Here is a 24,630-nt window from a genome sequence, read left to right as displayed (position 1 = left end):
TGCACATGGACCCAGCCAGGGGTGTTTTCTACCTACCTGAATTTTGCAGCATGATACAAATTCAAAACCTAACACTTAAAAAAATAATGGAAACAATTAGCAGAACTACTTGACAGCCTCTGCCTGGATAAACTCACATCCACACTTAGTCTGGAGTGGATTTAAAGTCTTGAGAAATGTGGGGCCTTCCTCACAAGAGGATCACCTCTGCACAGGATCTGCTGCAGAGCAGAGTCTGAGGGTAACTCTCCACCTCTGAAAAGAGGAAACAGGAGACAAGAAAGGCTTTAGCAAGAAGGAGTCTGTGCAAACTGTGAGGTCTGTGTTACTAGGGTTAACAAAGCTTTGCTACCATGTAGAGATGGGCATGGAGAGGAGTTTTTTAGGGTTGTTAACCCTCATACCTTGTTGGTTGGGAATATCACGCAGCAGAGAAATGCGATTTCTGTGTGTTGCATTTGTTTGCAGAGCCTGGGGCATTTCAGAGAGAGGACCACGCTCAGATTTGAGCTGTTTGCTCAGGCTGAGCAGAAGAGGATTCCTAATTCCTCCTCCTGCTCAGTGGAGCAGTTGGTTGGCTTCAGCAGAGGAACTCGCTGAGGCTGGAGGGTCGAGCAGCAGGGAGATAACCTTGCCCTGCAGGGTTGGGCCATTTAATGTATTCATCAGCCATTCCCTGGCATGCAACAACAGCATAGCAATGAGCTGCTCCCACCCCTTGCTCGCCTCTCAACATGTCAGGAGTCAGGCAGAAGGTCAAGCTAAGCTTTCTGTTAAACCTAGCTCTATTCTCTTTCTCTTCTCTTCTCAGTTAAAAGATGAAACCAAAAAAAGAGAGAAAGGAGGAGACTGGAGAATAGAAATTTCATGGGGAGCAACAACTTTAAGGGCATGAAGTGAAGCTGCAAAGACAAAGCCTAACACTGTGGATCTCCCATAATCTAAGTTCCTTGTTGATAGCACCTAGTCAGAGGATTCTCGCTTTTCTGCAAGCTTTTCTTCTGGTCTAAAAACTGTCTTTCCAAATATTTTTTTGTTTGTTACATATGAAAAAGGAGGAAGCTGATTCACAGAGCTGCAGGTGCCTCTGTTCTGGTGTGGTCAGTACAACCTGAAGCCTCAGAGGAGGGACAGGAGAAAGCACTTAGGTTTCCAGGAATGCTCGAAAAAAGATAAGTGAACCAAGATGATAAATATCCTTTTGGTGTGTACTTCAAGGAAATGGGTGAATTTCTTCCTTTCTATGGCAGAAAAGAACAGTCTGGACCCCTGTTCTTGTGGCTCAGCGGGAAGTGAGAACTGGGGGGTTGTTAATACACACGGAAAATTTCCATCGCTTTTCCTGCACCTCACGGAGGTGCCAAACATCAGCTTCAGCAGCACCAGCAAAGGAATAAAGTTGGGAGCAGCCTGCTGCACTCCCTGCGTGTGTTTACTGCAGGGAGAATGACTCCTTGTCAGGACTAATTCCGTAATGGGAGTGACAGCCATTTAGGGGCTGAGTGGTGTCATTAGATGTGGCTCGCCTGCTCTCCAGCTACTTTTGCTGGCAATTTGTGCCGTGTTGTCTTTCAAGATCTGCAGGAGGGGACGAGGGGAGGAGGGAGTGCAAAGGGTTACCCGTTTCCAAACCTTTCTAACAGGAAATAGCGAGATCCTGCAGGCTGAAGGGTTCACTTGGGTGAGGCATGGAGAAGAGAAGGGAGTGCATGGGGAGTGGGGAAGCAACCCCAAATCTGGTCTTCACTGGAATGTGTGGATCCCTGATGTTCCCCCATGTTCCCCTGAGCATTTGGAGGTGTCAGTGAACAGGCAATAGATGCCAGTGGGAAGGGAACCCTTTTCCTGCACAGCAACACTTAGATTTCTCACAGACCCAGAGGACTGCTGGGATCCTTATTTTCATATCATTCTTGTGTTACTTTTTTAGACCTAACAGTGCACATTCATCCAGGGTTTCCCTCCTGGAATTGCAGAGGAGTGAACTGTTAAGCCCATTACAAATATGCTTTTTGACTGACAGCTTTAAAAACTTCAGGTTGTGAAGCAAGTTGTCCCCTGGTCAAATATTAATTACTTACCATTATTCCCCATGGAAAATAAGAGTTGTAGTCACTCTCAGACACTCATGTCAGCTCTTAATAAGTGCTTGACTCTGATCAAGGGCAAACAAAATAGGGAAGAGCAAGGTGCTGTTTGAGCTGGAAATGCAGCTGAGGTTTTCATTTTTTGGGATCTCACCCTGAAGCCACAAACCAGCATGGGCTTTGCTGGAACAACACTGTTCCCATGTCACCTGGACTGGCAGAAGCTCTGCACTTCTCATTAGTCAGTAGGGTAAATAGTTTTGCTCTTCCTTTGGACAGAAAGAAATCAATATAATGGAAGATGTGGAGAGGACAAAAGTCAACCAAAACCTGAAAGAGCCTGAACAGGACCTCCTTGGCTTTGTTCCACCTGCTCACCACAGGCTGGCATTGCCTTTTCTAACTCCCCATGACCAGCACAACCCCACTTGGTGCCAGCAGCTGGAGGAATGGCTGTGTCCCACTGCAGGTGTCAGACAGCAGCGGTGCCCAGCTGAGCCTCGGCCATGTGTTGGGCAGCTAATCAATTCTGACAGCAAATGAAGATGTCTTCCCCTCTTCCCCCATGGATAGCCATTCCTTAAAACAACTTTTTTTTTTCTACATTCACACAGAAAAACGGCTGAGATGGGTTGAAATGATTGAATTGACTCGGGGAAGATGGTTAATCACATTTAGTTGTGTGACACGTTGGGGCCTCGCTGCAGTGATACGGTTTTATGAATCATGTTCCCACGGGGCACGAAGGAGTCGCAGAGTTTTATAGAACAACATGCATTTGGGGGATGTATCCCCCATGTACTTTACTGGGATGGCTCTACAGATCCCCACAAACACTGTACCTGCTGGTTTTTATATATTTGGGGGGGATTTTTGGATCCATTTTCACATACAATCAGTAGGGCTGACAGCAACTATTCTTAGGAGAGGGCAGACAGGCTGGGATTTAAAATAAATACAGATGTTAGACAGAATTCCTGTTGATAAAATATTTCAACTCTAATCTTGGTATAAACCAAAAGGCAGAAGTGGGTTGTTATTTTTCCAGCTGTCAGGTGAAAGTTAGATTTACACAGTGCTGAAGGAAGAGGGTGGGAGAGCTGCTGGGCTCTCTCAGCAGCGCCAAGCTTTCACTTGGAAATAGTAATTTATGGAGCTGACATTCTGTGGACAAAAACCTGAGGGCAAGTCAGCCCTGTGAGGAGAAGGACACATCTGAGGGATGTGAAGTGTGAGGTCCACGTTGCTGTGAGTGCTGGCATGTGTGATGGATGGGCAAGAAGTTCAAGTGAGTGCAATAATGGATTATGAAAGCTGTCCTCTCTCTGGGAAGAAGAATTGCCCAGGTGCTGAAAGAAGAAGCAGCAATGGTGCCACAGGGAATGAAACCCTTTATTTCTGTCACTGGAGCCATGCCAGAAGGCTGTTTTTAGGATCTGCATGTCAGAAACAGATTCTGCATTGCCCGACTTCTTTTCTGTCTCCTGGATGGTGATTGATTTGCTGACCTTGAGCCCAACACCTGGCCCTGCGAGCAGCACACAACCTGTCCAGGCTCTTCGTCCAGCCTCTTACCTTTAAGTTATCTCTCCATGCATAACCCAAATCTCCTCTGAATTCGGTACAAAATAACAATTTTATCCTACTGCATAATGGGCTGAGCCCATTGCAGGGACTTGGGAACATGCAGGTGAGGGAGAAACACCTCTATTATTTCGTTATGTCTCAGAAGCTGAAAGACAGGGCTAGGCTGTCCTAGGGAATGTGGAAACTTGGCCGGGAAAAGCGTCCTCGGTAAAATGTGCCTCCTGCCACTTCTGAGGGCAGAGGAGGCTCAACCATCCCAAGGGTTTGCTTCCAGCCCCCCTGTGCCTGGAGAGGGAGGGTGTCTGCGGTATCCCTGCTTTGGAAGAAAGTGGGATCTAAAGTCTGGCCTCTGCAACCCAATGCAGAGCCCTGAAACAGCACCTCAATAAACCCAGCACCTCACTAAACCCAGCACCTCACTAAACCCAGCACATCACTAAACCCAGCCCATCACTAAACCCTGGTACTACCTGCGGGCCAGCTGGGCTGAGCCTCCAGGGAGCTCGGACCTGTCCAGCCGGACTTGTCGGGCTCTTTGCTGAAGCTGGCTCGTCCTCACACCTCCCCAGCACAGCCCTTTGCCTGCTTGTCTTAATCACTTTGCAATCTCTTTTTCTCTCGCCTGGCTGCCCTCCCCCTCCCCTTTCCCTCCCCTTTCTTTTATTTCAACCTTTCCCGACATTTGTCCCACTCCGTCCTCTCCTCTTCCCTCTCCCTACCTCAAATCGTCCTTCCTTTCATTCCCGATCACTCTAAATCCTTTCTGACGTCTGAGCTTTCGTTCCGCTCCCGCTCCGCCCCTGCTGGGACCTGCTCTGCCTTTCTGTTTACACGCATGTCTATACAAATTCCGTGTGTGACAAAGCACGGAAAAGTGCCCCTCTGAGACCCGTTTTCCTTTTGCACAACACACCGTCCTTTGTGCCAAAATAATGACTCAGCGCTGCCGCGGGAGAAGGACCTTGTTTGCTCCTCAAAAAAGAGGGATGCAGATGAGCTGCCCAGGCTTTGGACTCAATCTGTGCCTCGAAGATGGTACCTCCGACTGAAAACAGCCGTGAAGCAGCGAAATGAGAGGGAGGAGAAATGAACCAACAACATAAAATTAACTTTTGTTTCCCTCTGTCTGAGTGGACCAGAGGCCAGACAAAAAGCAGCTCCTCTACTGCTCTTGCCTACCACGTGCATGCAAAGACTTCCCAGGGGTTTGCCCATTCCCTCCGTGTAACTTGAAACATAATCATACTATAAACAGAAATCGCAGCGCTTTGAGCTTTCAGCTAAGTGTTCCTGGACGGTCAGTTGTCAGTTTGACTCCAGCATCCTTTATCTGTCACTTCATGCCATGGCATTTCAGCTTGAAGACAACCAGCTGCATCTTTCAGCATTGCCCACTTGATCTGGCTGCCAGTTTCTCTCTGACTCACAGTGTTTTATTTTAAGAAAAAGGAGTCATGAAATATTTATCCTTTTTCTTGGGAAACTTGAAAATGGAGGCAAAATGTAACATTTTTGCTTTTCTCTTCCACCTCCATGTCTCTGAACTGCTCCATTCACTCTCTCTGGGATGAGAGAACTCCGGAATGACCACCAGCCTCACTTTACAGATATTGGGATTTCTCTGTGGGACAAGAGCATGGGAGTCTTCCCTAATGATATTCCCAGTAAACAAAAACCTTTTCATGTTCTGCCGGTCCCCACAAATTCACCCTGCCAGATCTGTGTCCCCACATGCCTTCCTGGTTCTGCTGGGGTTCCCCAGCAGCAGTTCTGGAGACAGGTGAATTCTGGAGACAGGTAAACTTCTCTGTGGATTTCTTCTTTTATCCTAAAGGAAGTAGCAGAACCCACTGTTACCATGAATTTGACAATCACAAAACAATCTACTGATTATCTTTGTGCACTCTCTGTGCTCTTGGCGTCCTTTAGAGATGGATTGCCCTCATCCATCACCAGTGGGAAAAGTAGAAAGGCCTTACTAGAGCTTCTTGGTTCCCTCTATAGGGATATAGTGGGACCAAGCTGATTTTACCCACACGAGATAATAATAAGCCCGTGGGAGGAGGCGATTAGTGGAACAGATTCCACAGGCGCCCTGCTGGGTCTAATCTGTCTGTTGTCATTCTGCTGCTGCTGTTAGGTCCAAACAGCCAGGCAGAGAGATAGCCACGCATTTCCGTGGGGTTTATGTCAATCTTATGACTTTTCATTTTACTGGGCTGGTTTTTTTATTTATGGAAGGTATGGCGTTGGGCCTGGCTTGGGTTGTGGATAATCTCTGCTTAGAGCTTTTTGATCCATTTTCCAAAAAGATTATTTTAATCTCTTCCTCCCTTCCCCCAGAGCATCTCGCCACACCAAGGGATAATTGTTTATCCTCTTGGCTCACCTCACTCCCACTGGCCACCATTTGATGCTGGCCAGATGCCTGGAGCAGAGGAGACAGGGTGTGTTTTTGTGCAGGGGATGGATGTGACACGGTGTCAGTGATTTGAGACAGCAGCACAAAAGGACTAAATCCATACTTAAGTAAACTATCACAAACAATAGTTTTGTTGCTTGTCTGTGTCCTGAGCCAGGCAGAGGCCGGCCCTGGTTTGAGCAGTCCCTGGGATGCTCTGCTTTGCTGTGATGAGTTGTTCTGCTAAGCAAGAAGAGAGCAAACAGGAAAACCCTTCAGGCAGAGCCAGGCAGGTCCCCAACACCCAACACTGTCTTTATTTTGGCAGCTAAAAAAGGCAGCAGCTAAGACCTTCTGCCTGTTCAGCTGCTCCGTGTAAACAGCACTTGGTTTGCTGTGGAAGTAATGATCATATTCATGTTCAGAACCCCTAAACTCTCCCAAAATGAGTCAGTGTTATTTCCTTCAGAGACTGCTCTAAAGCCACACTCTAGGAATGGCTGGGTTTGGTCTTCAAGATGATAATTAGGGAGAATGTCACCAATCTCAGGCTGCATAGAGCTGGACAGCATGTACGGGCTGATAAAGGGAATTGGAAATTTACTCAAAAACATGATCCAGAATGCATATTTTCCCCTTTCTCTTCCTCCTGCTTTTGTCTTTAGCAATCCCCTCTTCCTACTCACCCAGTCCTGGAGGGTGATTTGTCTCTTCATGGCTTGTGGAGCCTACTTGAAAAGGTTCAATTAGTGAAGAAAGGTTCTGGCTCTGTATTTGCAGCACTTCCATTCCCTGGTTTTGCTGAACCTCTGCCTTCATGGAGATTACACACTCATCTTAATTAGGAAGTGGAAGAGGAAAAGAGGGGCTTTTTAGCCTGCATTATTCAACTTTGATCTGACTCATTCCCTTTCATTCTGGAAGAAAAACATTTCAAAGACTTCCAGGAGCCTCAGTCTAATGGCATTGACCAGAGGCACTGTCAGTCTTGCTGGAGAAGAGAAGAATGCACTGATATCGCAGTTTCTCACAGAGTGCAATAATGCCCTTCTTAGAAACCAGCTTTCATTAGACAAATTCCTAAATTTAAGGTCATATTCTTTTCCTTGGGTGATTCTCTGTAATGCAGATGCATCTTACATTTTGGTTAGCTTTATCCAGGGAGAGAAAATGGTTCTTTGTCTCTTTAGGTTTCACAGGCAGTTATTAAACACACTTAAATACACTGAATGTTTTTAAGAAACTTCATGGGCTTTACCCTCAAAAACCTATCCACAAAAAGGAGTAGGGATGCTAAATCCAACTTTCCTCCCTCCTGCTATAGCATTGAGACATTGAGAGAAAGTATTTACAAACTGGGCTGAGCTAGATTGTGACATCCTGCTCCCTAATGTTTGTTTAACAACTACCACAAACACAATCAGCTTGTGAGGGTTTTTGGAGAGGTTTGGGGGTTTTTTGCCATCTTTTCAGTAAGGTGATGTTTGCATTAAACATTTAAATGCAGTCACGGGGTTGGCAATGTATTGCTTGGTACCCCCCGAGATGCCACATTCTGTAAGGGAAATGCACACAATAGAAGAGGTAATTGCACCTACACTAAATTGTACCACAGATCTTCACAGTCTCTGTCATTATCGTGGTTTAAGAGCAAATGGCACGATGGAAACATCCTGGTAGATGCCTCTGGTTCTGGAGCTCACACTTGTGCCTCGCTGCTTTAGTTGTCACCCTGCTGTCCTCGTCCCCAGGCTGTGCAGAGCCTTCAGCAATGATGCATTGTTAACATCCTCTTTCTGGGGCACCAGAAATCAAACATTAATAGACTCATACAAAGCGTTCCAGTTCAGATTACTCTGTTCTTCCTCCTTTCTTTTGCCAACAGGAGATGTCAATACAAAGCACACTCAGAGCTGGGGGTTGGCTCAGGGTGGAATTTCACCACGAACTTACTGTTGGAAAAGGGAGAGGTTGCTGAAGTTTTGGTTCACTTAGTCACAACCAAATACCTGCTGCAAGATGGAAAATCCAGCTTTTGCTAATATGTGAAACATGGAGCTTCCTCTGAGGTTTGATAATTAAAGGAAACCACTCCCCATAGAACACACCACTCCTTCTTGTTGAGCAGTTTCTCACTGGGATCTCCCACTACCTTTATTTAAAACAATAATAAAAGTAATTTTTTAAAAAGTGTACGGGATTTTCAAAATCAGGCAATCTTTCCCCCCAAAAGCTCCCATTCAGTGCTAACAATTCCTCTTGATTTCAACCAGGAAGACCCAGGGAGATTCTAAGCCTGTGTGCGAGTCTTCACCCTGCCTCCAGGAAGGAAAAACAGACAAATTTCTTGGTCTCTCAGCTGCCTTCCACTTTTCACAGGACACAGACTTCTCCTCCTTTCAGATCCCAGAAGGCTGTTTTTTGGGTAAATAACCCAAGCCATAGAGGCAAGGTTTGTCAGATTGTTCTTTGAAAGCACCATGGGAAACTGAGCAGTGGAATGGAAGTCACTTTGCAACCTTGCTGCCCTTCTTAAAATACAAAAAATAGGGCATTATAAATATAATCATATCTAAAAAATAGATTAGAGTGAGGAAACCTGCTTCCCAGGTTGTCCAAAATGTGGAAGATCTTGTAACTCCAACCTTAAATTTTCTGTCCTGGCAAAACTGACCCAACAACGTCCTTCAGGGACAGGGAACTCCCTATTCCTGACCTAGAGATGCTCTGTCACACACAGAGGCTGGGAAAGAGTCCAGGATCTGCCATCTAAGGGTTAGCCAAGGATCCTATTTATAGACTGTTCTGGTGACAAATGAAACGTGAACCAGCCTGGCCAGGGCTGAGGGCAGAGCCTGCCCAGGAGGGGCTGAGCAAAAGTCTGAGAGGCTCAAACTGAGCTGTGCCACCTCCCACCCTCTGAGCAGTGCTGTGTTATCAGTTCTGCCTCAGCACAGCCAGGTATGAATAAAATATCACATGAATGCATTCATCCCACCTGGAGAGCTTGTCTGACACACTGAGAACCAGCCAGCTCTGTTGAATAAAGAGCTTCCTTTGGTGCTTCAAAGGACCTGGGTTACACCAATCAATTATATCTTTCAAAAGAAGTCTAAGATTTCACTTACTTTTTCTTTTATTATTATTTTAACAACACCCAACAAGGGGAGAGAGAGGGAGAAGCCTCAGATTGTGTCAAATTTTAGATTACTTTCTGTAATATGGGAAAATCAAATGAATTTCAAGCCATAGCAGGAGTGATTTTATATTTAGAAAAGGGCAGCGAGGGGTGATTCTGAATGTAGCCTGGCTGAAGATGGACAATTGGGCAATAAATAGATTTCCAAGTTGTAATGAGGAGGAAGTAATTGGTAAGGGGAAATGTTTATCCTTGCAGTGTTGCCTCCAGAAAGAGCTTGCCAGTTCCCACACACAGCACTGTCATGCTGGAGCAGTCAGGGGAGCAGTAGAGCCTGGGATAAGTCCACAGGACCTGAGGACACATTTGGTGACCTCTGGTATATGAACTATGCCAAAGTAACAGAGGGGTGGAGAAGAAAAGACAAACCCATAATGAAAAAAAGAGGAATGTTTTTTTCCATTTCACTTCCCAAGCTGAATATAGCACAAGGCCATTTCTGGAAGGACTCTAGAGATCACTTCTGAATTTAATTTCAGTGGCACATTTGGGGGAAGAACTCCTGCTCGTCACAAAGGTGTCAGACACTGTGTGTCCAGTGGTTCTCCAAGCACTGAGCAAGTTTCTATATTTTATTTTAATGCAATGGGTTTTCCCCTGTTGAATGAATCACATCCAAACCAGGTTTATATCTGGCTCTGTAATTCAGCTCCTTCCTTCGCAGCCTTTCAGGATGGGATGCTCTCCCTCTCCTCTGCCTCCCTAAATGCCTCATTAGCTTCTCATTTTATTTTGATGTCTTACCTGGTTTCCAACTTTCTTAAGGTATTATTTTGATCACCTCAAATGTTCCAGCCCCTTTCTGTGTCACACCTGGCATAGGTAAGGCCAGTTCATCAGAGGGGATGCAAATCTCCATCATTCCAGTGAAAATCATGGAATTCAGCTGCTTTTTTTGCAACCTCTGGATGTGACTGACAGATCTTGCTGGAGCCAAATGAGCTTTTGATACACCCTGGATTGTTCATGTCAGAGTGACTCAGAGCCTGTGGAGGTGGAAATAGTGCCTGGCCACAAATAACATTTCACTTTTTTGTTGTTGTTTTCTTTGCTCAAGGTAAAAGAATGAGCTCAGTTCATTTTCAGTATATTTTCCCTTCCCATTCTAACTCTCCTCCCCATAATAGTTTTTCCTCCAAGGTGTCAATAGGAGCATCCTTCTCTACAAAATACCAATCAAGAGGATTCCAGTTAATTGCTTCCTGCAAACCCTTATAAGCTAAACAAGCCAATCCACTGTTCCTTAATTCCCTTTTGCTTTCTGTTTATTACGGGTTGGTCAGTGCTTAGGGATGCTGCTGATAAGCTAATAGCCGATTAGGACTCTAATCACGTGCCATCTGGAATGAAAAGACAAGTCCAGGGAGAAGCAGAACACAGATTTAGTGTTTCTGAAGGAGAGAGCTGCTGCAGCGTGCTTGTGGGGTGGACAAGGGTGAGATGGCAGGGACGGCCAGGCAGGGCTGGCCTGGGGATAGGGATGGGGATAAGGATGGGGACAGTCCCTTTGCTGCTTTTGGTAGAGCCAAATCTCGTGTCCCCTCCCCTGGCTGGATGCACAGGAAAGGCAGAGCTGGGTTTGCTGCATGGAGCTGTTGCCACTTCTCTCTGAAGTGCTCAGGGAGTATAATGTTGTTTTTCCAGGCTCTCATCTACCTCATATAAGCTAAGGGTAGGCTAACACTTCAGTCCTGCTTGGGAAGGTGTGAGGAGAAGATTAATGTGTCTGTCTTTCAGCCCAAAGATGGGTCCTGCCTCACTTTACCCAGACAGGGTTTGGGTCTTTTTGCTACAAAACACTTCTCACCTCAGTGAGTGCCTGTAACCTGTGAACATCTGAAAGTTTGGCTCCACCAGCTCAGGAGAGACCTCCTTTGGGTCAGCTTGAGTGGTCAGGATCTGAGTGCCACGACTTGAATGCAAGGAGCACACCCCATCCTCCTTCCCAGTGCCTGAGGTGGTAACAGGCCCCTGGGATGTATGGCCCAAACCCACAAAGGAACATCTCCACAGCCAGCTCTGCCCCCCAGAACCTGGGGGTCAACAGGAAATCTCTATATGGTGTGTAACCTCAGGTTAGAAAGAGAGCAGCCAAAGAAAACAAAAGACATTGCCTGCATAGAGTCCTCTGAGCTCCTTTCCCAGAGCCAAATCATGGACCAAATCACAGCTCAGTTATCTGGGAGAAAAGCTGCATCCTCCACCTCTCCCCAGGCATGTGCCCAGCTAAAACACTGGGAGCAGGCAGCTCCTGCTTCTGAGAGGGGAGTGCAGCCAGGCTTTCACCTTGCCCTTGGACTGTTTACAAGGTGATGGTGATCTTTGCCTTTTCATAGTGTATGGCACTGTAAAAATGGCTGTGAATTAAAGAGAATCTTACTTTGGGGGCTTTGTTCAGAGTGTCTTTGAAGAAAACATTCGAGGTGGTGACAGCACCCGTGTGGGGCACTGTGGGATGGAGAGGCACCAGCTCCAGCTGGAGCCAGTGATGGTGGAGCCCCATTTGGGAGCTGCTGTTGATGGGAGCTGTCAGTGACCAGAGGCATGATGAGGGAGATCAGTGTCATTCCTCCAGAGAGAGAGAGGGAAGGCACAAAGGCCTGGGAGCCGTGCAGAGCTGCCTGCCTGCAGCAGATAAGTGTTCTGCTGGATGGGGCTGCGTGAGCAGACACGGCTGAGGGGATAAGCACAGAGGCTTTGTGTGTTCAGGTAACTCAGTGCACAGTCTGATACGGAGCAGAGTCACCCCAGCCAAGGACTGTCCCCAAGCCCTCAGTGCAGGCAGGTTTCCTCTTCCATATGTGTGCATTTTAATGGGTGAAAGAGGGTGTCTGTGCTTTTTCATTTTTTCTTGGTGGGGTTTTTCTTCTCCCCTCAAATAAACATTTGCTATTTGAACAGTTTATCCAAGCAACTCTGCTGCCTATCTCCTCCACTGGCTCCTGCCCAGAAGGTCTCAGCATCTCACAGCCTGAAGGGTGGATGGAGGAAAACTGCCATTTTCATTTTACAGGGAGCTGAGGGATAGAGAAGCGAAGTGATTGACCAAGATTAATCTGTGGCAAAGCAGAGCCCCCAGTCCCAAATCTTACTTCGTGTGTTACCCTTGCTCTGTATGCCTTTAATAAGAACAGATTTGGTCCTAGAAATCAGGCTCCATTCATGCTCAATGCAGCGTGAAATCCCCCAGTCTTTACTACACCTCTGGAGGTTTGGGTTGCTTGTATGTGAGATCTGGCTTTCAGCTCTGGCTCCTGATTTTAATTTCTGTCGTCTACAGGTGCTTGGCTCGAGAGCTTGCCCTGCTGCTGGTTCTGAATGCTAATTCCAGCCACGCTGTGTGGAAGAGCTGTTGTAAATGTGATAAGGAAGTACTGGGAGCTAGTGCCAGAGCCTCAGCTGATTGCAAACTGATACTGCTGTCTTGTTTAAGTGGAAAATTAGATGGAAAAAAATCATTAAAATATGGTAGACATTTTCTTCGGGCTCTTTTGAGGGCTGCTGTTTCTCGATGCATTCCAATAAGATCTGTATTCCCTCTGCCCTTGTAATACAGAGCAACTGCCTGTCAGAAAGTACATGAATAACTGCTATCTTTTCTCTCTTCTATTGTAATTAAGGCACCAGGAATGTTTATGGGATTTGGGCCCTTGCTTTTAATGAGTGTTGGACTCGTGCCCCCATTTTAATCAAATGTGGGACCGGTTATTATTAATGTAGGACTTTGGATGCACATGACTTCTTCCAGAGTTAATGAAGATGGATTTCTTTCCCAGAATAGATTACAGGCCCAGGTCCTGCAGCCTCTGATTGTGAGGTGTTCTTGGGGAGTAAATCATGAGCTGCTGCAAGATGACAGAACTCTGAAGATCAGCAAGAACTGCCCCTCCTGAGGATGCTCTTGTGGTGGGAAAATATTAGGAGGCAAATGGGATTTTCTTGCTTTGGATAAAATTTGGGCTGGGGTCTAGAAGATAAAAATAGCAAGAGATGAGTCTTGGGATGCCCCATCCCTGGAAGTGTTTAAGTTCAGGTTGAACAGGGCTTGGAGCAACCTGGGATAGTGGAAAGTGTCCCTGCCCATGGCAGGGGGGTGGAATGAGGTAAGCTTTAAGAGCCTTTTCAACCCAAACCATCATGTGATTCTGTGATTTTGAACTCTGGACAGCCAATTTGTTCCAGGCATCAGGTTACTGAGTTCTTGACACTTTGCTGTTCTCACTCCCCATCCATCGTGCCCACCAGCCTGTCTCTCTGTACTCTGAGACACAAGCTCAGGCCTCACTTGTCACAGTATTCCTTTTTCTTGTGTCCCTTCTGCCCTTCATGTGCCCTAAGGCAGATCTGCACCTCCATGTGTCTCCAACTGCAAAATAAAGACACTGCTGGTTTTTGCTTAGTTCGACACTTTTCAGGCAAATCACATCCATTTTGTATCTGTGCATCTTTCTGCACAGTGGTGCATGATGGCAGTTGGGGCTTCTTGGAGACAGAATAATAGAAATACTAACTGAGTGATAAAATAGGGAAAAATAGGACAGTGTGAAGGGCAGGGATAAAATCCACAAGGTCAGGGATTTCTGGCCATGTCTGGCCTGATCGAATGTTGGCATTAGTCCTGCTACAAGCTGGAGGTTGGATTAGAGGCTTCCAGGAGCACTCTACAGCCAATACTGTTATGATCTGGAGATTACTCATAAAGTCAGCACATGCTGAATTTCACCAGTTTTAAAACAGAGAAGTTGGGTGTGATGCCTTTTCCTGGTCTTAAAATCAAGAGTCAAACACGGTTAGAAGGGGAAAAGGGATTTTACCTTGGGATTTATTTTAAGGATCCTTAGGTGCACACGTCCAGGTCATATGCATTGAGATGCACCCCGCCAAGTTTGTGTCCCCCCAACATCGGGTATAACATTGTAGGTTTTACTAATTAGCAGATCTATCAAAGATTCCCCAATGAGAGGCTCAAGTGAGCCCCCCTCCCCAAGGAACCTTCCCCTGGATGGTTCTATCTTAGTTTACAGAATGTGTTCTGGAGAGGACCTTGGGCTCTGGGGCACACTGATCCCCAGCTACGAAGCTTCTAAAATGTTGAGTCTCTCAGCTTGACAAACAAGCCCAAGAATGTAGACAAAAAGCACTAGGAATACAGAAGCTGTAAAAAGGTATAACAGGGGTATAAAAGAAAAGGCAAAAATCTTCATGGCATCAGGTGAATATATGCCACCTGAGATTCATGTCTGAATAGCATTGGAAGAAACATCCTTGGTGTTAAGTCTCCTGTAAGGCAACTCGAGAGGAAAAGGGAAGGACAGAGGGGAGACCCCCAAGTCGTTCCCATAGTCCACATCAGCATGGACTGGTCCAGAGTGCCAGATAATATGGCCAAGTTAGAGTGATTTAATGAGGAAGCTTAAGCAAATACATTTCACCATCCAAAGGGATGAAAGCACGGACAAGGTTTTCTTCTCTCCTCTGCTGAGCTTAAACTTGTCATGCCATAACTTGATTTCAAATGATTATGTGCTTACATGATTTGGCAGAGAAACTGCACAAGTGTAGCACTTGTCTATGGGTCTGTTGAGTTTAGATAACTGAGTGCTGTCTCTGTTTTGGTAAGGACTATATTTTGATAAGAACAGCCCACCACTGGGTCAGCAGCAGAGAGTCAAAATTGTGTCAGCCCTTCTGCTGTTCAGCTTCAGGCTTCCCCTGCTGGTTTCCTGTGGAGGCTGTGAAGTGTCCATCCCTGGAGACATTCAAAAATGAATTGCAAAATGGACTGAGCAGACTGGTCAGTCTTCAAAGCTGGGTCTGACTTCAAAGCTGGGTCTAACACCATTGTCCTCCCTGCTCAGGGAGGGGGATGGAGCAGGAGGCACCCAGAGGTTCCTCCAGCTTACAGCCCTTCGTGGTGTCACACAGGGAAAATGAGCTGTGTTTTCCTCAGGAAAAACACTCGGATCAGCACTTACACAGGCAGGGCCCGTATAAATTACAGTGTCAGGAAAAGTTACCAAAGCATGAAATTCCTCCTTCACCCGGAGTGTATTGGAATTGATTCATTCTCCTGAGAAATGTGCTCATGCTTGGCACTCAATCCATTCACTTCTCTTTCAATCTGCACTGAACACCCACATTAAAAACTTGGGGTTGATCCCAGCATTTTTTTTTAATGTGAGGTTCTGTGCAGGTTTGTAGATCTGATGGCTGCGATGAGCAATTGCAGTAAACACCCCTTAAAAAGAGAGTGATGAAATACCCTTTTAACTTTCCATCTTTCTAATCCGTCATCATGTTAGAGCAAGCATGGCAGGCTCTGTGCAGTCAAATCCTTCCACATTTAAGCAGAATTCTGCTTTCAGGCAATTGCTGGTGTACAAAATTCCAGAGATATGCTGTCCCTTTTGAAAATTTCACAGCCCAGGATATTCCCACACTGAAGTCTGTGTGACTCCATGTTTTTCTAGCTAGGCTTTAACTAATCTTAACCTCAACTGTCAAAAGCTATGGGAGTTTTCAGCATAAATATATTTTTACCTGGCAGTAGCACCCACCCTCCCTTACCTGTTAATAATTTGATTAGAATTTCAAATTTTAAAAAATTCTGGAAAAACTATATGAAGAAGACCCAATGTATAATCTTTCATTTCTGCTTTATATTCAGTGTGTTCTGCTTCCAGGCAAGGGAGATTTTAACTGTTTGAACATCCACACTACGTCTTATTCTTCCTGTAGGATATAATGCTCCACAGAAGCTGATCCATGCTGAATGACCAGCTGTTCTAGAATGCCTTTGAGAAAACAAAATGGTTTGATTACAGCTTCTAAGTCCCAAAATAATGAAGAAAATTTAAAAAAAGAGAATTGGAGTACAAAATGTGCTAGAACTGGTCCTTTTCCCACTGGTTTATAAGGACTGGGATTTGCCTGTTGGGATAACTCTTGGCTGTGCCAAGGGCAACAGCATCCTTTTAGTGAGGTGTTTCAAGGACTGCACATCCTGGGAACACAAGCAAAGCTCTCAGGGACAACCTGGTGCCTCAAATGCTCCTGTAAAACTACAGAGTGTCTCATGCTACCGAGGGGGTGGCACCAGAGGTAAGGAAATGCAAACCCATTTCAAATACAAATACCAAGGCAACAGTTTGCATTAAAAAATAGCAGCTCTGAATGTCAGGGAAAGAGTTTTAGAGGCTTCGTCTGCCTCATCTCAGGCAAGTTGTCCAAATGTGGGCAGGCTGCTATTTCCAGAAATCTGGGCTGGGATGGGAGAAGTTGTCTGGAATGGTTCTCTAATCATTTCCATGGGAGCAGTGACCTGGGAGAGCTCTGACCTCCTGTGAGAGACCTTTGTGGGAAGCCTGGGAAGAGGAGGGGTCTCAAGGTGGGATTGCAACAGCAGAACTGGGGAGAAGATGGGCCAAGCTTCTGGAGACAGTGAGAGGATGATTTGAGAACGATACAGACTTGCTGAAAAGCAGTAGCAGAACAAGAGATGTCTGGCAATGCCGAAGGCTGGAGTTTGAAAAACAGGAGGAGAAACACCAGGGATGGGCCAGGACTGACATTGTTTTGGAAGAGGAAGATTCAAGAGTCTTGTCTCAGCCTGTGATCTGATACTTCTCCCTCATGTGCTGTCAAATCTGTTTTGCTCACAATTTTTTTTGCAACAGGATTTCAGGTTAAAAAGAAAATTTCACAGACCTTTCCAAGGAAACAGAAGTTGATGTTACCTCAACAGCGTCAGCCACCCTTTGCCAAGTTCTGCTCTGGCACAAACAGGTCTCTTCCATCTGCTGTGTATTTCCAGCTCTTTCAATTGGTGTTCTGTGCATGTGATCCATTCTCTGTAACAGAAAACTTCCTGGGCCATTTCTAGCAGCTCAGTCTGTCTCTCTGTCCCTGGCTCTGCAGATAGTAATGGGTTTTCTGCCAGCACAGCCCGTTGGAGCAGGCAGCTGCACAGCTCCTGGGCTGGAACCCCCCAAAAATGTCCCTGAGTGTCACTTTAAAATATACAACCCCAGGTGGAACAGCATTTCCAGCACCTGAAGAAACTGTGATTTGCAAGATGCTTGGTTCCTCCAGGGAGTTGTGCTCAGATCTAGAGGATGGGTATTACTCCTTTCAAAAATACTACCCAATTTCACTTGCTTCTAATTTTGTGCCCTGGCCACCATTACAGTTAAGAATAGCTGTAACTGCTGTTATTACAGACTTTTTTCCCCACACACATTTCTTTTCAGAAAGGCAAACTTTCACAGAACTCTTCTTTAAAAAGGCATTTTCTATTGAAGGAAGACCGGTGGCACTGGATAACATTTTCTTTAAATTGTCCAATTAAAACCAAAGTGTCCAAGAGCTAATAATCAAAGCAGATGTTAGCTCAAAATCTAAACCAATTATTTTTAAAATCTGCTCTTGAGGGACTTATGCTAATGAACTATTTTATTATCATGAGAAATTGTAGCTTGTGCTGTGGTTTTAACAGTCTAATTACAGAGATAACACTTGTTTTGTTGTGCCCGTGATAAGCACAGACTTTTAATTCACTCAGCAAATAGTGGCATGACAGGAATTGGCCAGGACTCTGCATCTGCAGCTCTACAGGCAAAAACCAGGAGCTCTCAACATCTGAAGATGCCCTCAGAGCTTCTCTGTGTCTTCTCTGCATGGGGGATTAATGAGTGTCTCCAGCAGAGCATTTCTTTCAGTGCTTGCCCCTGTGTAGACCCCAGGGAAAGCTGCCTTGACTGTGCATACAGTTGGTGGCTGGAGGTTTTAGGACTAAGAGATATTTAGGATATTTATTTATTTTCTCTGCCTGCCTTTACTGCTCCAGAGGGGGAGATAACACTGGAGATGGTATCCCTGAGATGTGAAGAGCAGACTGTGGTGCTGTTGTGTTGTCTTTTGATTTCTGAACAGGGAACTCATCAAATGCTTTTTAAAATCCTTGTGAAGAGAGCAGATCCTCATTACAACCCCCAGGCAAGGGGAAATCTCTGCCCAGGAGAGAGAGGTCAGGGCCAGTTTGGAGCTTTCTTCACAAGCCCTCTGGCTCTCTGCCCGCATGTCCATGAAAACAAGGCTTCATTTTCCCTTTTATTTTGCCAACAGTACTGCAGATACTTTAGCCAAAGGCAAGAGAACAGAACCTCTCTTTTCCTCTGTAGAAGTTGCTCTTTTTTTTTTCTTCGCATAAATCATACCTTGCACAAGAATGAAAATTACAGTGCAAGGACTGACAAGAGCAAGGATTTCCAGAAATCAGACAGACACCAATCCCACCTGCCACCACATCTCTGAGATGCCTGGAAATTTCTCTGACCTCCTGTTAATACAACATCCCTAAGCAGAGAATTTTTAAGACTTTTTCCAAAACCACATGAACAAAGCTCTGTGCGTTGCCTTCAGCAGACTCTGGCTTTATCAGATGCCTTCACTGTAGGAGTCCAAAACTCTGTTTATGCTCAGTCATGGCCACTAAAATTCCAGTCCCTGCACTTATCCTGTGGTTCCCTCCATGCCCCACTGCCTAAGAAGGATGTATCTGGTTTATTAGTGGCATGTGAGCAGTGCTTGGAGCATCCTTGTTGCTGTCCCACAAGTCACATGTGACACTGGAGCCCAGCTGTGTGGCTCCTGGGAAGGATGCTGGGCATCCCACATGGTGAGGATTAGAGGAACACAGCTGGGTGGGGGTGATGGGGACCTCATCAACTCTCTCATAAATGCAAACAGCTCCAGAGCAGCTGCACCCACTGACCTGCACACAACAGAGAACTCTGTTCACAAAACCACTTACCTGGACTCTGCTTCACAAGGGCTGAATAGGACAAAAACCCCACTGAAACAAGCTTCATTCAGAGCACAGAGGCAAATTCTGCTGCTGTGGAGCTCTCCTGCCTACATCAGCTGCCCAGCCAGAGAAAATTGCCGAGCTATAATCAAGATATTTTTCAAGTGACTCTGACTGCTGAATAAATGTGAAGGTCATGGGGCTGTTTTCTCCCTCCTTTTCCTAAAATCCATTTTCATACAGATCAATATCAGTGAAGACTGAAGGAGAAAACAGGCTTTGGGAATCAAACCTTTTCTGCTTGGAAGCAGGGAAGAACAAAAGTCTCTGCAGCAGTGCTGAATTAAGGAGCAGGATTTATCATTGCAGGCCAAGGTTGGCTTCTCTTTCATTCTTCAGCTTGGATCCTTCCTTTCAGTGACTCTTATTTCTTTCTTGTACAGCAAGAGGGAGAATGCTGAATAAAGCTCAGCACCTGGCACATCCATTCACTGACATTTTAAAGACATTTTCTCTCTGCACAGCACAGGACTGAGCTTTCATCCCATTTGTTGGTACGGGTGGTGTCTGGGTACTGTAAATCTTGGAAATGAAAGGAATTGAAAAGTTCCTTGATTGCTTTTTTGCTTTTCCAGGTCCTCATTCACCTGGGATGATTGAGGTGCAGCTTTGAGGTTCAATCAGTTTGATCAAAATTCCCATTTTGAAGGCAATGTGATAAAAAGCCTATTTAAGATTTACTCCGATACAACCCCATAATGTGGCAGATAATATTCTCAAATGCTACTGAATTTTGTGTTGGTGATCTTGGTGTTTTTTGTGACTCCTCCTAAGCTAAGCCTCAGCCACTGGACAGCATCAGGAGCCTTCACCCTGTCCCTGTGTGTCCCAATGCCTCCATGTGAGTGCACAAGTTGCTCTGCCAAGCAGTTTGGGATGCTGTGGGGAAGTGGGATGCCTGAAGCTCTCATTTCTGCAGAACCAGTGGTGTTAATCCCACTTTTGCTAAACTCCAGCCCATGAAAGCAGCTTTTTTGCATTTTGCATAGCACCACCTCACCCACTTTATACCTGAAGAAATTTGATTTGCAAACAATCTGCCTTTGTTCCTCTCTCAGCCACCCCATTTCTCTATCAAACACCCTCCCTATCAATATCCATCATGGAGCATCTCCTTCAAAGGCCAAATTCAGCCTCCCAACCCTCTCTTCATCAGGAAAGGATGAAGTAAATCAGCTCTTCAGCCGGTCCCAAAGGCTTCCAGGCTGCAGTGGAAGATGAATTGCACCACTGCCTTTTATGAGTAATGCAGAGAAATCATAACAGGGCTTTACAAAGGGCCATACATCTTCAAAGAGCTGTGTGTCCATTAGCTAAATAGCTCTGCTCCACACGGGACAGCCTGCAATTGTGCAAGATGGGGAGAAATAGTGCAGTTCTCCCTCCAGCTGAAATACACCTGAGCCTACGTGGGAGCTCCCTCTTTTCTCACAGGACGAACCTTTGGATATGGATGAGGTGTGCAAAGTCTCTGCAATCTGCAGGACACAATGCAGGTGAAAGAACTCAGAGCCAGCTTAGCAGCACTGCATTAATAAATATCCCAAATTAAACATGCGAGGAGCCACCGACTCTGGAAATAAAGCTCCTGCACCCTCTGCTGGGGAGAGGCTCCTGGCTGCACAGCCGGGCACACCAACGATGTCCTGCTGGGATATGCTGCCTTTTCTCACAGGACTTTAATCTAAAATTCCTTATTTTACCATGGAAATACAAGCAGGGATGTGGCTGAGATGGGGAAAACAGGACAGGATCTCCACCCACCCCAGCCCTTCCTGCCATGGTGAACAAAAAGCCTGCAGACCTCAGATGAGAAGGAAGCCTTGAATAATATATTTGGTGTTATCAATAAATCATGTAATAAAACCTAAATAATGTTTCTTCTCCTCCCACCCTCAGCTTGAAGGGCAAGAGGCCAGGAAATATTAATATTCTGTCTCTGGTTCTTCCCACACAGTTGCTTTTCCCTCTTCTCAGAATACCCCATTCCTTGCAAGAAAACCTGTTTTGCCCCATTTAGGGACCCAGTTTCACTGAATGTCTTTATTTTTTTGCCAGCAGTGCTGTTTCCACTCTGCAAAAAGCAAGGGTGAGACATCCTAAGGGAGACTTGTTAAATCAGGGAAGACCCCAAATTTGCCTGCCCTCCTCCCTTATTTAGGAGAAATGAAATTCAGATGCTTTGAGCTACTGAGTTTTGGGGCACAGCCTGTGTCTATGCTCAATTCTGGGAGCAATCTCCTGCTTCTCCCCAGAAAAACAGCTCCAATGTTGCTGGTTGTGATGCTTCCCTGGAAATCCTCACTGTGTGTGTCCAGATGGTGCTTAGCTGTAATCACCAGCAGGAATGCGGTTTCCTGGACTCTGCAGGACCCAGAAGTTCAGCTGGAAAAGGAAGGCAGAGAGTGTGCTCCACCGAGGTGATGCTGAGCAGCCGCGGGCGGGTTTCCAGCTCAGCAGCAAGTTCGTTCTGCCCTCTAGGGTCCAGCTCCGTGGAGGGCTGCTCACCTCCTCCTCCCGGAGAGCAGCTCCCGCTTTTCTGCGGGATGGGCTGGAGAGGAAATTTCAGCTTTGAGCCACTCCAAGACCTGCCCTAGTGATGCTCCACCGATGAGTAGCAGATGGGATTACGTGGTGCACCAGTTCTCCCAGTTCATCGATTGTGCCTTGCTGCTGTTTGGTTTAACCACTCAATTAAAAGTGTGTTAATAGGTTTATATTCACTGGCTTCTTCATACTCTGATTTCAGTAAAAGCTTCCGCTGAGTCGGGAAAAGGCCAACAATAAAATAATATTTTAACATCTATCCTTTAAGAAGAAATCAGGACCTGAAAAGACACAGAGACTGTGATTTTTATTTAGTTTGGAGAACCAGCTCCACATCCATGCACTGCTTTTGTGCTCCAAAGCTACAGAAATTAAAGATATGCCAGTTCAACAAAACCCTCACACCAGTGATGACCAGTGACAGAGGGAGAAAAAGAAAACTGCGAGGATTTCCACCCATTTTTGGTACTAGAAATTTGGAGTGATAAAGTGTGTCAGTGCATCTAAAACATTTGTTCAATAAATCATTGGGAAATGTGCAATTTATAGGTCTGGTCATGGGGGAATGTCTGGGACTGGCTCAACTAAAGCTGAGAAATCTTTGAAATCCAAAGTGGAAAGAGGAGCTCAGGGACATTTATTTGTTTTATTTAGCAACCATGGTGTAAAGAGTAATCTTACCAGCTTTTTAGGTGTGTCCAAAAACCTCCTCTCTCCATCTCTGACTTGTCTCATGCTAATGGTCCTTCAAGGGCAAGGAGATAAAAAAAATTTGCACATGAGTTTTGTATGAAAATCCCATGTTCCATTATTCACTGAATTCCTTATTCATGCCAAATTACATAATCCTTTAAAGTGTGTCCCATGCCCTCTGTCTTCCACTTCAATTTCTGTCTGCCTTTCCCTTTAACCATGTATTATTAACTTCCTTACATAAAGAGAGTGACCATCTTGCTGAAAAGGGTTTCTCTCTCCAGAAAGACACTTTATGCCCAAAACCACCATTAGGTTACTATTGATGGAAACAGGGTTTCATCAGGAAACAGCTGCCAAGAAAGCAATAAGGGTAAATTATACCCCAGAGCAGAGCTGGAGTAGCATGTAATGGATCAGAGAGATTTCATTCACTGTTCTGCCACTGAGTTATTGCACAGCTTCGTAAAGGAAAAAGGTTTCTGCCCAGCCTAAGCTGGAAACCAAAATGCTGGAATCAGGTGTTTTGGGGATCAAAAGCTGGGGTTGGCTTTTTTTTCACCTTGGACTGAGAAGCATCAGTTTTGGGTGTCTTAAATGCAGTGCCCAAAAGTAGGATTGAGGTTTACAAACTCAGTTTACAAACTGAGTCTTAATCTTGCAACACCTGCTTACCCCTCTAGTGAATAAGGAAGAAATGTTCCTTTAATTTTCAAGGATAGCAAATGGTTTAATTAGTCAGCAAACAAGGCAAAAAAATACCCAGACTGGGATTCTGCTTAGGAACAGAGCACATCAGAGTTTTTGGCACTGAGTTCCTCCTGCAGAACTTCAGACTGCATATGCAATCCCAAATAACTGGGCTAATTTGGGAAAACCACTTCTACTTAAATTCTGAAACTTAGTGCGAGTCAGGGGGGCTGTGAACTTGCATGGGATCATCATCAAGTTACTGAAGGTTGTTATCACAGCTCGCTGGGACCCAGCTCCTGGCATCCTGATGGACCAAGAGCTAAACAGCACCGAGGGCAAAGAATCTGAAAAAAAATCAGTTTCCCTTAAGGAGCTTTATCTGTGAGAAGACCTGGTAGATGTGTTCCTATGACAGCAACTGCACTCCTAAGGGATGTAGAAAGTTTGTATTCGTATAAATCTTTTCCTAAGACTCCAATATTTATTTCTGCTGCAGGGAAATGGCCTTCCTGATTTTTCCAGACTATCAGGAGGCCAATATCCAAGGAAAAGCAATGCCTCCTCCTGCTGGTCTCCTCTCTTGGCTTGGCAAACATGGGCAAGGGCTTCAGGTCTGCTTGGCAGCTCTGCTCTGGCACAGCAGGTGCCATGTCTGGCTCCACCAGCATCCCTGTGGGATGCAGCAGAACAGTGTTTGGATGCAGCACATAATCCTCTGCAGATGACTGGGGAATGTGCCTCAGCAAACGGAGGATTTTCCTGTTTATCTCATTGGTGTGAAATCTAATGAGATAAAATAGAATGATGTTATTGAAGCCCACTCAGTGTGCTGTATCCATTGGGAAATGCTCACACCTGGACTTCTCTAATAGCCCTGGGGAGGATGGAGCTGCTGAAGGCTTTGAGCCAAGGCCTCTGGCACAAAGCAAGGGCTGCTGTGCCTGGCCACACGGTTTACTCTGCCAAGCCTCTGTCACTGCCTTGCCCAAATGACTGGCAGGCTTTCTAAAATCCAGGCCCTGGATCATCCAGATTCTCATGCTACATCTTTCTGGAAAAAATAGCAGTATGGAGGAAGGGATTTTAGTTTTTTCTTTTCTCTTACGAAATGGAACTATTGTTTCTTTAACCAACCTCACCACAGGAAATACTGTCAGTCAATCCACTTCACTCCTTGACAGTGCTCCAAAATCCAGCTTTTTTAATTTAGGGCTGATGCCTGCTAAGCAAGTAACTCATGGATAACTCCCTTCCCAGTGCCATTTCTTGGCTCTGAGCCCACCTTGATGACACCAACCTCCATTTTTAGCAGGGAGAAAAGGAGCTGGCACAGGGGGAAAAGCTTCAGTAACCATCTTTTATCTGTCAGGATGTGGTTGATGTTGTACCTTAAGAGAGTCAATATTGTTAAAGGACTCTGAAGGGGTAGTGTCCTTGTAACTAAGGGCACTTAAGATTTCTGAGCTTTATCTGATACATCAGAAAGAAAAATATATTCTAACATTGGAAATAAAAATGTGTGGAGGTTTAATGCCAAGAATTCAGGTCTCCATTTCTC

Source organism: Aphelocoma coerulescens, chromosome 20 (genome assembly GCF_041296385.1).
Source record: "Aphelocoma coerulescens isolate FSJ_1873_10779 chromosome 20, UR_Acoe_1.0, whole genome shotgun sequence".
NCBI classification, from domain to species: domain Eukaryota; kingdom Metazoa; phylum Chordata; class Aves; order Passeriformes; family Corvidae; genus Aphelocoma; species Aphelocoma coerulescens.
Note: the sequence above shows the minus strand (reverse complement) of the source record.